The following is a 6,000-nucleotide window of genomic DNA, read 5'->3' on the forward strand; positions in this document are numbered from 1 at the left end:
TTAAAACAAGAAGAATTGCTTTCTAGACATTTCAAGAGCATGCTCCTGTGGGGCTGGTTTTCTTACAGCAGAGACTGAAGCAGAGAGCAGGTGAAACAGTGTCCTGCAGAGGGGTGTTCACTCCACCTGGGACACTCCATGAAGCTCTATGGGAAGTGAGGGCTTGTGGAAGGTCTGCCCGCTGGATGCAGCTTAGAAAGAGAAGTAAGAGACTGGATGTGGTGGTGCGCACCTGTAATCCCAGCACTTGGGAGGCTGTAAACAGGAGAATCACTATGAGTTTGATCTAGTAGTGAGACCCTCAACACCCTGTACACCCTTCCCTAAAATACAAAAAACAAAAAAAGTAGAAAGAGAAGTGATCCGGGGCTCCACACTACAGCGAACTTCCTCTCTCTGACCCTGCCATCCAAGCAACTCCAGCTCTCCATTTCCTGCACACGCAATTTCGGTTCTTGTTCCGGCTTCACAGTGGGGTGGGACACAGAGGGTACTGAGCTGCATCCTGCAGGCACTTGTCTATCAAAGCACTCAGCCTATGCTCAGCTCGCCTGTGTCATCGTGGGAGTCTTCATAGGTGTTTTCTTTGTCTGTTGGCCTCTAAGCTGCCTCTGGTAATCCTGAACCCTGCCTGGCTTTCCTGAGCCTGCTGCTCTTGGAGCTGTATGGAGTGGGCTGTATATTGAGCAGGGGTGCAGTATGTGTACCTGGTCACCTCGGGAACAATTGACAAAGAAAGTCCAAATGGTTCATCCATTGCATGGTGGCGTTCAGGGGAGAGGCACTAGGGAAGTCTCCCAAGTGAAGCCCAGTCCTGCAGTGGTGTCGTCATGCGTGGACTCCATGTGCATGGTGAGGCTGGCAGCCCTCGCAGGCTGCGTCCTGACAGCAGCTTGCCTCTCTGTGTCCTGGTGCAGTGGTGAGTGAGGGAATACAAACGCCAGTCAGCTCCAGGGTCCATACCAGGGTTTTCTCTGTGTCAGTGACTGGAAGCATCACTGGAAGTGTTAAGGGTGGGTGCCCAGTGCACTCAAGGATGTGCAAGTAGGTGAGGTCTCCCAAGTATCCCCAGGTGGTGTGGACACCGCCAGGCGTGCAGTCACAGCAGGCTCAGTCACGCCTCCGGGGCACTGCAGCTGGCATGTGTTAGCCTGGTGTCAAAAGGTGAATCTCCAACAGATGTAGCTCCAGACCCAATGGGGGCTTATTTGTGATTTATGAGTCAGGCAACACCTTGCTTTTCAGGTAGAATCAGAGATCCTAGAAGGCAGCAGCAGAAGACTGGATCTTATCAGTCAGAAACAAAGAAATAGAACAGGTAAAAAGAAGAGGAAAAAAAAACCTAGTTAACATCAGATTACTTGGGGTTACTTTTTTAATTAGGATAGAGCACAGGGGGGTTATTACACCAACTCAGTGGATTAGGATGCTTCCGTTTTGGGGTTGACTGGTCTAGGATGAGATCTACCTGCATGGTAAAGCCTCAGTGCAGTGAAGGAATAGCTGGCCTTCAACACAGGGGACTCCCCTTTTTTTTGGTCTGGTCTCTTGGGGCCTAAAGGTCAGTCTCAAGTCTAGAACAATGGCCATGTTTGCGTGCCACTGCTTAACACCAGGATGTAGATGAGATTTGGAGAAATAAAATATACACATGGCTTAATGAAATTCTAATGACTTGGAATTGGATCTCACTTTGAGGTGCTTTCTGATGTGATGTGTTGAATACCATTATATTTCACACAGATCTTGTATTAAAATTCTCTCTTGGCAAAGGTAGGAGTTCAGGGAACTGTTGAGCCATATGTCACCAAATACCACTGACTCCAGGGCATTAAGGTATTGTTAGAGCTCTTACAAGATTAGTCCAAATCTTGCTTTGGAGGACATAACATTGGAAACAGCATTTAATAGATTTAACTAGATATTAAACTAGAAATCTATGTGTAGATAAACATGTTTGCATAAATTTAAGCCAATTTCCTTCCTGCAAGAATTCTCAGGAACTTAACATTTCTCATGTACTGAGTAAATTCAAGAGGAAGAAGTTCCCAAATTTATTTTATCCCAGAATCCTCTATTCAAGGAGCATCTTAGTAAGTGAGGCTCCACTGAGGGTTTCTTGGGAAACACTAATCTGAATACTAAGAATTGACTAATGATTCATTGAAAAATGATTTTAAAAATAATTGAGAAGAACACAAGCTTTATGTTATCACCTCAGCTTCTGAGTAACAAAGTCTTAGTGACAAAAGAAAGGAAAAGATGTCCTTTGCATATGACATTCAGGATATGGTATGTGCAACATCACTTAAATTACCTAAAATTAATCAATCATCTAAAAACTGGACAGCGTTTCTCACAGTGATCATTGTGGCTGCTGTACCAATATTTATATTAACATATTATTTCAAAATCAGTCAAAAAAAGAAAACATAGATGTGCAAATGGATATAAATACCTGCTCCACTGCTAATTGCAGGCATCCACAATAATACCTTCTCTAATCAATTGTCTAACACATCTCGCTGGAGCTGGTAATTTCACCATACAGTTCATTGCAGGAATCTCAAATGCAAGCTCTAGAGCAGAAAAAGCAAGACAGCAAGTTCAGGCAGGCTCAGTCTGGAGAACTGGTAGAGGTAAGGTTTGCGCAAGACTCCAAGCAATTTTCTTAAGAATCTTATATGGGTACAGTCCAATAAAAGACAATTGAATTTGCTCAGAGTTTTATTTATTTTAAAAAGTCTTTCCTGACATTTTCAGTTATTGAGTGCCCTTAACTGCCAACCATATTGTGCTACGCTAAGATCCCCAGTGATGGGATAGCAGCTTATGATAACAGGATACTTGCTGTGTCTTTTGGTTACCTGACAGCTCCATAAGGACATGTGGAAAATATTTCAAGTACACTCATTTTGCACGAAACAAGCCTCAGAGCCCAACAAGGTAGCAGTGTAGGCTTATCACTTCCACACAGCAAATCTGAAGTTGCGTCTCTGGGAATCTCTCCACGGCCCAGTAGCTTGGGTCACTCTGGTCTTTCTCATCTATCCTCTGCTCCATGGGAGCCTAACCAAAATGCTTCCCCTGGACAGCACCCAAGCAGCACAGCAGGGATGTCCAGTTTACAGGCTAGGGAGTGACCCAGGCTGAGTTCCAAATTCCACTGGGAAATACCAACTAAATGTATTTTGAAGAGCATCAGCTCAAGCCGTGCTGTCAGACCGCTCTATGGCTTAGAATATTCTGAGGTTTGTAGCAGTTCTCCTTGGAATTAGGTGCTAAAGGTGAAAAACACCAATTACAGCCAATCTTACTGTATTTGTTCTGAAGTAATACATAGATATTTTGAGTAATCCTGAAATTTAGTGACACACAGCTGTAAATCTAGTGAGCTGAGCCATGCTGATTTTCATTATGCTTCCATTTAATTTTCTAATTAATCTCAGAAAACATTAATTAATTCTGTCTTTTCCACAGGCAGCCTGGCACCCTTGAGCCTGAAATACCACAAATATTGCTGGCCTCGAGCAGTCAGTGGTAATCACAATTTGTAATTCGTTTGAGCAATCCTGTGCCTTTTTCCTTACTGCTCTTTGACACATACTTTAATGTTCTTTTAACCCTTTGATTTTAGATTTGCCATGAGTGCATGAGTTAAAAATCAATATATATCTCTGGCCACCTCGCAATGACCACACAGAGATGATATAGTAGAGATCGTGATGTGAAGACAGGTCTGACCTCTTTGCTGGAGAAGTGCTTACTGACACTCGCGGGGCTCTTGGTCTGACACCAGTGGAGTACGGTGTGGCCACGCCGTACCCGGATGCCCACGGGAACCACCCACTCGGTTCATCCAAAGCTCCTCTGATGTCAGCACACAGTGAAAAATTGCACAGAAAATGGACACCAACACTAAAGCCACTGGACGTGGTCATTCTCTAATAGTTTTTAGCCAGTCAAAGAGCATGCATCTCACACTTTCATTGTTTATGCCCCAAGTGAGCAAAGGTGACCTCTATGCCACAGAGACCAATTTTGAAAGCAAGCAGAGTTGGTTGATTGTGCGGCATAGAGGTCACAGGGCTGGGCAAAATAACCTAGGAAAATGTTAAACAAGCCCTGTCTCAAACATGCCCCCGGGTGCATTTATTATTTTAGGGTAAAGTCCCGTGATAAACGGTCACTTCAGAGAGGGATGGCTGGTCTTGCTCCCCTTGTGTGCCGTGGGCCGTGCAGATTTATCCCATGGCTGTGCCCTCTGCACACCCACATGGGAATGTAGGCTGGACCATGGGAGACACACACCTGGGCAGGAGTACCTGGCCACAAATCCTCGGAAGTCGCCCTTTTTATCCACCGGCTTCTTGAGCCTGTCCACGTTGTCTTCTGGTGGTGCCCATGGACATGGAGTCTACAGCTCTGCCGAATAAGCATGTGCCTCATCATTTCTTCACAAACTTGTTGCTGTGTTTTAAAACATACGAAATAATATGGTTTGGTCATTTCTTCAGGGTTGAATATTTATTATTCATTCATTCATTCATTTATTTATTTGCTACAGGGCCTTGCTATGCAGCTTGGACTCATAGTGTTACTCCTGTCTAAGCCTCCGCAGCTCTGGGATTACAGGCATGTGCCACCTCGCCCAGTTTGGGGGCCTGCGTGGCATGCAGTCCCGGGGATTGAACCTGGGTCCTGAGCCATCTCCCCAGCCTGGTTACTGTCTTGTGAAGAATGTATCTCTACTTACATGGAAAGAAAATACAACAGATACAAACATAATACTTCTTTATTGCTAATCAGGACTTACTGAGTTCCTAGATGTAGCCACAAAGCCCGTGAAGACGTCAGGAGAGGGAGAAGACAGGATCCTTCGCTACATTCACAAAAGCAGTGTCTGCTGTGGCAAAGTGGAAATACATCATTGAACAATTTGCCTGCAATAATAATAGTTTGTCTCTTGACTCCAAAGCATCTATTAGCTCTTCTACACTTCACACCTCACATACTAAAGAAGTGGTCGCACTCTTTCATTTGAATTCAAAATGTCCTTAAATTTTTACTGTGAAACATACATATAAAATATTTATACTACAGATCATTTTAAGCAATAATAAATTAGCCTTTTGGTTTCCACATCCAAGATGAGCAAGCAAAGCCTGATCGTTTCTCACAAACTTCCTCAGTGCGCCCCCATCAAGAATAGGCCCTCTTCCTCAGGAATAGCCTTGTCCTTGTCATGATTGTGTGTCTGTTTGCTTACTCTAATTCTTGTTTATTTGTACATCTCCGGATGCTACTGCATTTGTTTTCACTTGGTAGCAGTGCTCTTCTGTGCTGTGTTCCAGGTACTCGCATCTGCGGCTAGTGGTGACTCCTAGCCGAGGTGTGGACAGCACTGATTCACGCTTGCCACCTGACCTTACTTGTGTGTGGCCCTGCCCCTGACTGTCATCTCTACACACGCAGCCTGGCTAGCTGTGCTCTGGACTTTCTCCTGAATCTCTCCTGCCTCACTCACACCATTTCTCTAGGCAAAATACCGAGGACTGCAGTTGCAGGAGGAAAAGGGATGTATATGCCTTTAATTTTAATATCAAGTGTTTCCCAATGAATGTATCTTAGTATTCTCTCCTGATGGAAGAAGAGGATGCTTCCTAGACAATGTTCAATTCTTAGTGACTCTTAAGAAAGTGTTTGACAGTTAAGATGTTCTCATTATATTCATAGTTTGCATTTTCATAGCTACAAATGAGCTTGAACACCATTTCATTTGATTGTAAGATTTTCCTATCTCTTCTGGGAAGCGGACTCATGGCATTTGTGCATTTTGTAGTTTACATCTTGATTATTGATAATTTTGACAGTTCATTTATTCTAAATGCCAACCCTCCAACAATTCTATGCTAGATGTACTTATCTTAGTTTATTGCTTAGTTTTTAAAAAATCCTTGATGGTCTCTTAATCAACAGGGATTTTCAATACTAAAGAAA

This window comes from Octodon degus, unplaced genomic scaffold (genome assembly GCF_000260255.1).
Source record: "Octodon degus isolate 3935 unplaced genomic scaffold, OctDeg1.0 scaffold00052, whole genome shotgun sequence".
In the NCBI taxonomy this organism is placed as follows: Eukaryota; Metazoa; Chordata; class Mammalia; order Rodentia; family Octodontidae; genus Octodon; species Octodon degus.